The 9,624-nt window shown below is 47.6% G+C and overlaps 1 pseudogene across 1 annotated transcript; it reads left to right on the top strand.

Annotated features, from left to right (window-relative positions):
- Positions 1–8,744: 8,744 nt before the first annotated feature.
- Positions 8,745–9,190, top strand: LOC311630692 (large ribosomal subunit protein uL15-like; annotated as a pseudogene). The gene has a single exon. The product of its transcript is annotated as a large ribosomal subunit protein uL15-like (transcript).
- The last annotated feature ends 434 nt before the right edge of the window (positions 9,191–9,624 follow it).

Raw genomic sequence — 9,624 nt, 5'->3', positions numbered from 1 at the left:
AGGAGGGGGAGGGGGATGGTGAGGGAGGAGAAGGGAAAGGCTCAGTGTGCTCCTGGAGGGAAAGAATGCACTGGGTCCTCGGTCCTAAGGGTTTTAAGGGTGATGAGCTTAACTGTCCCAAAATCACTTTAAAACTCATTGGATTTGTTTCCATCTAGAGCCTGGAACTGTGCTAAAACCCAAAATCCAGAGACAAAGAAAAGGGTGTGCCCTCCTGCTGCCCTGCTCCCAGGGCAGGGTGGAGAAGTCTGAGCAGGAAGGAAGTTGGGATTCTTCTCCTGGATCCCCTAGTGCAGCTTTACTTGGGGCACCTCACTTCCTCCTGAGGTTCTAGCCAGTGAGCATCTGCTCCCTGTGGGCCCACGGGACTTCCACTCACACAGCCCCAAAGACTGTGGGCTTGAAGAGGTGAGGGCCCATCTGTTTGTGGAAAAATGTCTGTCATAAACTAGGGCATAGTGGTGATTCCAGGTAAGAGGTCAACCAAACATGTTTCTCTTTTGCTTTAAAGTTTGGCAACATTCGAAGGGCTATTTGGGAGGGAGGATGGCTGCGGCAGGTAGAACCCTCGGGTCTGAGGTTCCTAGTGGATCTGCACAGGTCGAGGGGAGGTCAGGGCCTTTCTTTGCCTGTTTATTCATTCAGAGAGTATTATACTTATTAAGCATATACTTGGTGTGAAACAAAATATGTGTTGAGGACACAGCAAAATTTGATGTGTTGAATCTCCCCTTGGTGAGGAACTGGGATAAAATAGAAAGTGGACCTATTTTTTTTTTTTTTTTTTTTTTTTTTTGATTTTTAGGAAGAGAGGGGGAGGAAGTAAAAGAGAGACAGAGACATCAATGTGTTATTCCACTAACTCATGCATTCATTATTTGATGTGCCCTGACTGGAGATCAAACCTGAAATCGTGGCATATTGAGGTGATGATGGTCTAGTCAACTGAGCTACCCAGCCAGGGTGAAAACAGACTCAAATTTAAAATTTGGTATCTTAGACCCAAACTCCCTTGGGAGTTTAGTAGAAAGGCAGAATCAGCATTTTAACCTCTCACAGCACCGTTGGGTGGTGGTAATCGCAGCCATGGAGAAAGGGCATGGGGGGGCCCAGGGGCTGGGGGAGGAGGCATGGGGAGGAGGCATAGGGATTCAAGGAGCCTCCAGTGGGAATGAATAGATCAACAGCTTTGCAGGCTCAAGGGTGGAAAAGTACAAAGGCTGTGAGGCCGGGATGTGACTGGATATTCCCATCCAGCTGGGAGACTTGTGTGTCTGGAAGAGAGATGCAAGAGGAACATTGTCAGAAAAGAACCAAAGACCTTAGGACAGTGTCCGACCTTGAGGGTACTTTGCAGATTTGAGCATCCTTCTGAGTGAGGGAGGAACCCTGATAGGTTTGAGCAGACATTAGCCAGGATTATATCATGTGAAAAGGACGACTGGGCTGCTGAATTGGGACTGACTCGGTGAGCGGGAACTGGAGACCTTGAAGAGGCAATGGCAGAGATGCGGTCTGGCCAGCGCAGGAGCAATTGGGTGGAGAAAAGTGACCCAATTCTGGATGCATTTGAAAGCAGGGCAGCTGGTAGCATTGCCTGTGAGGTGTGGGAAAGGAAAGGGAAGGCGGGGACCTCCTGAGGTCTGGTCTGAATGGAGATGGGGAGCCTACAGGAAGAGCAAGCTCCTCAACTTCCCACAAGTTCCCTTGGAGACAGATGGACTGGAATCCACTGGTTCTGGGAGGAGAGCCCTAAGCAGAAGGAAGTGCCCTAGAGAACTTGATTTCAACTGGATGGATTTTTTTTATTTGATTTTTTTATTTTTTTTGCAAATTTTGCTTCCTACTCTATAGTGGGCCATGTTAACACAGAGCATCCCAACTAGGAAAACAAAGCTGAGGGAGCCGGCAGGGAAGTGACAACCTAGAAGACACATGAAGGGTAGAAGTTGATGAGGAAGGGCTTGTGGGTAGAGACACCAGGAACAATCTGAGCTGAGGTTCCAGCGCTGGAGGAGCATGGATTTAATAGGCAAGGAAAACGCAAAGGGGTGGGGGGGTGGCTGTTGTGGTTGGTCTAAGACAGCGATTCTCAATCTGTGGGTCGCGACCCCTTTGGGGGTCGAAAGACCCTTTCACAGGGGTCACCTAAGACCACGGGAAAACACAGATATTTACATTACGATTCATAATGATAGCAAAATCACAGTTATGAAGTAGCAACAAAAATAATTTTATGGTTGGGGATCACCACAAATGAGGAACTGTATTAAAGGGTCGCGCGTTAGGAAGGTTGAGAACCACTGGTCTGAGAGACTGAAGCCTTAGGTAGAGGCCAAATGCAGATGGCCTGGAGGCTTAGTAAGAGCTATCCTAGAACTACAAGGGACGTGAGTGGTTGGGCTGGAGGAAACATAATCAGATTGACTTTAAAAAGATTCCTCTGGCTATTACCTGGAGCATGGCTCCAAAGGTGGCTCCAGTGGGTGAAGGCTGACTTGTGCCTCAGGTGAGGGAAGATGGGGCTTGGACTGGGGAAGCGGCAGAGAGGATGGACGACAGGGAGTAAATTCCAGGGCCTTTAGTAGGCAAAACGGGCCAGGCTTGATAGTACACAGATTTTCTGCCTACCTGAGCCCTATTCGCGCAGGCCCTGCCTGGGTGGGATGGACAGGAACACTGCCCAACATCCCTTCCCTTTGCCCTCCCCCCTCCACCCTGTGGCACAGCCTGGACCTCTCCGCTCTTTACCAGCACTGGCCATGGTGGTTTTATATATTTGAGTGGGGTGTGCTTTGTCTGGCCATCACACTAGACCTGTTATTCTCAACTTGTGTATCTCAAGAATTTTTAAAACATGCAACACCTGGTTATTTAGTCAGGGGCACTGACCACTTTCCCCTTGGACTGTCCAATTTAAAGAAGGACAACAGCCCTGATGGTGTGACTCGGTTGTCCCATGCACCACCAAGAGGATGCAGGTTTGATTCCCGGTCAGGGCACGTGCCCAGGTTTCGAGGCTCAGTCCCTAGTAGGGGGCATGCAAGAGGCAACTGATGGGTGTTTCTCTCACCCCTTCTCTCTAAAAACAAAAACAAAAACAAAACATATTTTAAAGCAACAACAACAGCAACAGCCAACACACAATGGCCATCCAATGTGGATAAGTCAAAATTATACCTTTTTTTGGTGTGCCACAAAATTTCAGTAATTAGCTTATGTGTGCCATGGGATGAAAAATTGAAAATCACTGCACGAGATTATAAGCTTCCCCAGAGCAGAGAATACCTGTTTAGTTCACATACGTGCCCCGTACCTGGCTCAGGGCACATGCTCACTGAGCGTGTGTCACGGGCAGGTAGGCAGAGAACATGACATATCACACCAGTTTGCAACTCACACCACAGGGTACATACACCACACAGGAGGACACTGAGGCGATCCTGACAGAATAAGACAGTTATGCAAGTTGACACGTGAGTAAGCAACTCGCCTGGCTCCAATCAATATCTGCCCAACGGCACTCAGACCAGGAGCAGGCTTGCTGAAACCCAGCCCCAGCCTGTACTTGTGGCATGTGCCCTGCCCAGGGATCAAACCAGGGATTTCTTGGTTCTTGGGTTGATGCTCAACCACTGAGTCACAGAAGCCGGGCTCTCATTTTTATTACACAAGTAATAGTATTTATGGCAACAACAACAACAACAAAAATCACAAAGTATAATTAAGAAAAACTATCCGTAATCCCCAAACCCCATCCAGCTGGGAGACCTGTGTGTCTGGATAGATGCTCAGGTTTTGGCCTAGATTCCACAGGGATAACCATGATAAATCTTATACACTTACTATACATGTCTAGGTCCTAACTTGACAATGTTTTAAGACTCATTTTCTTAGTCCGTTTATTTTATTTTCAGTCTGTGTCAAAAAAACAACAACACATTTTCAGCATCAATGTCTACACTGTGTTTACATATATGAACATGCTATCATCTCCACTAGAGATCTGAGAACCTGACCCCTCCATGGCAAATGCATTCATGGTAAAATGGTACATTTAACAGAAAGGGTTTCCTTCATCTTCCCCAACAGAAATTCGTCCGCGGTCCACAGAATGGAAAACCCTGTGACTTTCGACGATTTTCAGCGGGAACTGGAAGAGTATATCAGGAAGCAGAGAGCCCGAGGGTTACAGCCAGAGACCCGCTTCAGGAAGGAGACAGAGAGGGACCGCACTGCGCCCGGACCCCCAATGCTGCAGCCCGGCCTCCCCTTCAGGGGCTCCCCCGGGTTCCTGGGGCCCCACGAAAGGCTGAGGACAGTGGACAGCCCGTTACCCCGATGGGCCAACATCCATCGCCCCACACCACGCCTGGACTCTCTACTCCACCGTCAGAAAAATCATTATTTCTTCCAAAACCAGTGGCTTCCAAGCCCGCCTGTGCGCGGCAGGACCCCCGGCCCCCGCGCAGCACGAGGCGGAGACGCTGCCCGCGGCCACCAGGACCCAGGCCCGGGGAGAAGGTCCGGGGAGAAGGGAGGAGGCGTCGGCCTGGAGCCGCAAGCAAAGCAGCGGCAGAAGAAGCGGGGTGCGGAGGGAGAGGCCTGCGGAGAGAAGGGGAGGAGGCAGGAGGGCGGGCCAGGGAGAGAAGAAAAGCCAGGACGAGGGAAGAGCGGAGAGCAGGGCGCCCCCAAGGAGCGAAGCCGGTCCCGCAGGAAGAAGCGGCCCCGGGGCGAGGGGCGCCCGCAGCAGCAGGGCCCGTGGGACCTGTGGGATGAGGCCATCCTCGGCAGCTGCTGCTGATGGACATCAGGAACAGCATTCCCATGTTAAATGATCGGGATGCGTTGGGAAGGCTGGATTCAATGACAGTGACGCCACCAAGAAAACAAATTTAGATTCCCAACTCAGACTCTGTGTAAATACAAAACCCAGGTGTAAAGATAAATGTAGACACTAAAATGTGGAACTAGTAGAGGAAAATGGAGTTTTTGATTGTTGTTTCCTTGTTTGTTTTCCTTGCCGTTGCTATTTTGTGTTGTAAATCCTCACCCGAGGATATTTTTCCATTGACTTTTTTCTTTTTTCTTTTTTTTTTTTTAATAAATCTTTATTGCTCATATTATTACAAATGTTTCTCATTTTTTCCCCCCTCCATCAGGTTCCCACCCCACCCTCTGCCCTTTCCCCAACCCCCCATTGTCCTCATCTATAGGTGCACAGTTTATGTTCAGTCTCTTCCCACACCCCCCATGCCCCTTTTCCCCGAGAATCCTCAGTTCACTCCCCTTCCATACCTCTGATTCTATTATATTCACCAGTTAATATTGTTCATCAGATTTTTTAATTCCCTTGGTTTTTAGATTCTCTTGTTAATAGTTACATATTTTTTGTTCATAATTTTTATCTTTATTTTCCTCTTCCTAAAGAACCCCCTTCAGCAATTCAAATAATTCTGGTTTGGCAGTGATGAAATCCTTTAGCTTTTTTTTTATTATTATTTGTGAAGCTCTTTATCTGGTCTTCGATTCTGAGTGATAGCTTTGCTGGGTAGAGTATTTTTGGCTGTAGGTTCTTGCTATTCATCACCTTGAATATTTCTTGCCATTCCCATCTGGCCTGCATGGTTTCTGTTGAGAAATCAGCTGACAATCGTATGGGTGCTCCTTTATAGGTAACTACCTGCTTTTCTCTTGCTGCTTTTAACATTCTCTCTTTGTCTTTTGCTCTTGGAATCTTAATTATGATGTGTCTTGGTGTGGTCCTCTTTGGATTCCTTTTTTTTTTTTTTTGGAGTTCTGTGTGCTTCCTGGACTTGTAAGTCCAATTCTTTCACCAGGCGAGGGAAGTTTTCTGTCACTGTTTCTTCCGATATGTTTTCGGTATCTTGCTATCTTCTTCTGGGACCCCCATAATTCTGATGTTGGTTCGCTTGAAGTTGTCCCAAAGGTTTCTTACATTATCTTCAACTTTCTGGATTCTCTTGTCTTCTTGCTTCTGCGGAGGAGTGTCTTCTGGCTCTTTATGTTCCAAATCTTTGACTTGATTCCTGCGATCTTCCATTCTGTTTTTAGGACTCTGTATAATATTTTTTATTTCAGACAATGTATTTTTTATTTCTTGTTGATCCTTTTTCATATCCTCATAAGTCTCATTTATTTTATTGGCCTTTTCTAGGAAATTCTTGAAAAACCTTATAACCATGGTTTTGAACTCTATATACAGTCGCCTGTTGTCCTCCATTTCTTTTGTTTGTGATCTGTTTCCTTGTCTCGGCATTTTCACAGCTTCCCTGGATTGGTAGGGTGGCTTTGTGTGCTAAGGTGTCTTATATGTTTCAGTTCCTCCCAGTTATCTGAGGTGGACACTCTTGGTGCACCCTTTTGTGGACTGTGTGTACAGCCTTCTTGTAGTTAAGTCTTGATTGTTGCTGGTATCACTGGGAGGAACTGACCACCAGGCCAATTGGCTGTGAGGATCGGCTGTGTCTATGCTGGGAGACAGCCTTATTCGAAAAGACTTGGAAAATTGCAAAAGCCTCTGTGCTCAGCTTGGATGGCGCGAAGTTTCAGGGTGGAGCCTACAGCCTTGGCTTCCCATCAGCCCCGCCCTATGAGGTTCCTGAGTCTCAGTGTTCCTCAGTGTCCTTTGGTACTGGCTGCTTTGGTACTCGCTGCAAGCACCTCTGAGAGAAAGGTGCCCTTGAGTTTCGCTCGCTACCAGACAGTCTAGTCTCTCCCCCAATGAGCCCAGAACTGGGGTTCAGTGCAGTTGGAAGTGGGGTTCAACACAGTCTGGAGCTTTTGTCTCCTTTCCACTAGGGCAATCCAGTGGCACAGTCAACAGTCCGTCCTCTGCGTACAAGGTGAGCTCCTCTGGGACTCTGCCTTTCTCCACTCTCCTGAGTTTCCGCCTTACAGCCCAGATTCCCTCTGTATGAGCCTGGGTCCCCAGGGTTTCGCCCAGAACTGGGGTTCAGTGCAGTCGGAACTGGGGCTCAGCACAGTCCAGAGCTTTTATCTCCTTCCTGCTAGGCACTCAGCCACCCCCTCCTCTCTGGCTCCATCCTCTCAGCGTGTCTCTGTACCTTAGGCTTTTACAGCTCCTCTGATTTTCCTTCTGGTTTTCTCTTTCCTTCCCATTGTAGAATTTCCAGTCAGTCAACTTTCCTGTAGTTCTGGATAATGTCCATTTTGTATTTTAGTTGTATTTTTTTGAAATTGTTGTGCCAGGCTGCAATTAGGCATTTACCTATGCCGCCATCTTGGTTTCTCCAGTCCCATTGATTTTTAAAAAGAGTGGAAGGCAGGGGGAGAGACAGAGAGAGAAACACCCATGTAAACACATCAATTGGTTGCCTCCAGCACACACCCCTACTGGGCCAGGTATGGAACCTGAAACCGAGATGCTTACCCTTGACTGGGAATGGAACCCAAGACCCTTGGGGGTGCACAGGCCTATGTTCTAACCACTGAGTCACCTCCTGGCCAGGATTAGACTTTTCAAAGTGTACATTTAGCCCCATACCATTTGGCTTAATGGATAGTGTGTGGGCCTGCAGACCAAAGAGTCCCAGGTTCGATTCCAGTCAAGAGCACTTACATTGGTTGCAGGCTCCTCCCTGGCTGGGCCCTGGTCAGGGCTCGTGCAGGAGGCAACCAGTGGATATGTTCCTCTTACATGGATGTTTTTCTCTGTGTCTTTCCCTCTCTCTTCCACTCTCCCTAAAAAAATCAATGGAAAAATTTACCCGGGTGAGGAGTAACAACAACAAGAAATTTGTACATTTATTTCATTTTTTATATGATTTTTTTTTTGGGGGGGGGGGGCGGGGACAAAGGGAAAAGGGTAGAGAGAAATATCACTGCCTCCTGCACACCCCCTACTAGGGATCTAAGCTGAAACCTGAGCATGTGCCCCGACCTGGAATCCAACCACGACCTCTGGGTTCCTGGGTTGACATTCAACAGCTGGGCAGTGTACATTTGTTTATTTTAAATCTTCTACTACGTGAGACTAGTTATTACCTTTCCAATAGGAAATGTTTTTAAAGGCAAGCTATGTATTGAGGAAATATTTGCAACTCTCTATATTAGAATCTCTTGTGCCAGTTATCAAATTATTGTCTCTTACCAGCAAACTACTTCTTTTTTTTTTTTAAATATATTTTATTGATTTTTTTTACAGAGAGGAAGGGAGAGGGATAGAGAGTTAGAAACATCAATGAGAGAGAAACATCGATCAACCGCCTCCTGCACAGTGATTATAAACATGCCCTGGACCGGAATCAAATCTGGGACCCTTCAGTCCGCAGGCCAATGTCCTATCCACTAAGCCAAACGGGCTTACGACTAAAAACCACTTCTTGCCCAGTTTTGTGACATTGAACCTGGGCTTATCTCCTTTGCCAGTTGGCTTGATGTTGGTCTGCCAGTAGAGGGCGCCAGAGGGACATTTTACACTGGGAGCAGGAGGCTGGGACTGCTTTTTCCACAGTTGCCAGTTTTCTGGGGCCGCAAACCTGTGCCTCTGTGTGTGTGAGATCTAGCTGTCTCCCATGGCCTTTCACAAGTTTGTCAGTAGTGGGCTGTGTCACCTGTGGCCTCCACGTTCTCTGCAGCCGTCTGAATCCGCCATGTGGGGAGGACCCCTTCCAACTTTCTGTCCCTTTCATGTTCACCCTCTATCAGAGGTCACGGGTGCGCAAAAAGCAGCCTACAGCTCTTGCAGCTGGGCCACAGACATGCCATCCAGGCTCAGGAAGACCCGAAAACTTCGGGGCCACGTGAGCCAAGGCCACGGCCACATCGGGCAAGCGCAGGAAGCACCCTGGGGGCCGCGGTAATGCTGGTGGCTTGCATCATCACAGGACCAACTTTGACAAATATCACCCAGGTTACTTTGGGAAAGTTGGTACGAGGCATTACCACTTAAAGAGGAACCAGAGCTTCAGCCCAGCTGTCAACCTTGATAAACCGTGGATCCTGGACAGTGAGCAGACGCGGGTAAATGCTGCCAAAAGCAAGACTGGAGTTGTTTCTATCACTGATGTGGTGCGATCAGCTACTACAGAGTTCTAGGGAAGAGAAAGCTCCCAAAGCAGCCTGGCATTTGAAGGCCATGTCCTTCAGCAGAGGAGCCGAGGAGAAGATGAAGGGTGTTGGCGGGGCCTGTGTCCTGGTAGCTTGAATCTACATGGAGGGTAGTTCATTAAAATGTCCAAGTACAGCCAAAACCGGTTTGGCTCAGTGGGTAGAGCATCAGCCTGCAGACTGAAAAGTCCAGGGTTCAATTCCGGTCAAGGGCATGTACCTTGGTTGTGGGCACAAACCCAGTGGGGAGTGTGCAGGAGGCGGCTGATCAATGTTTCTCTCTCATCTATGTTTCTGACTCTCTATCTTCTCTCTCCCTTCCTCTCTATAAAAAAAAAAAAAAAAAAAAAAAAAAAAAATCAATAAAATATATTTTAAAAATAAATAAAATACAATAAAATGTCCAAGTACAAAAACAAAAAAAAAGCAGCCTGCAGGGCAAATATCTCTGCCCTTCATCTAAGAATGGTTAACACATTTGAATTCCAACTGAGCAAAATGTTATCCCAACAAAATGGGACCCATTCTGCT

This window comes from Pipistrellus hanaki, assembly GCF_964339955.1.
Source record: "Pipistrellus hanaki genome assembly, chromosome: 12".
NCBI lineage: Eukaryota > Metazoa > Chordata > Mammalia > Chiroptera > Vespertilionidae > Pipistrellus > Pipistrellus hanaki.
This window is presented reverse-complemented; position numbering and strand designations above follow the sequence as displayed.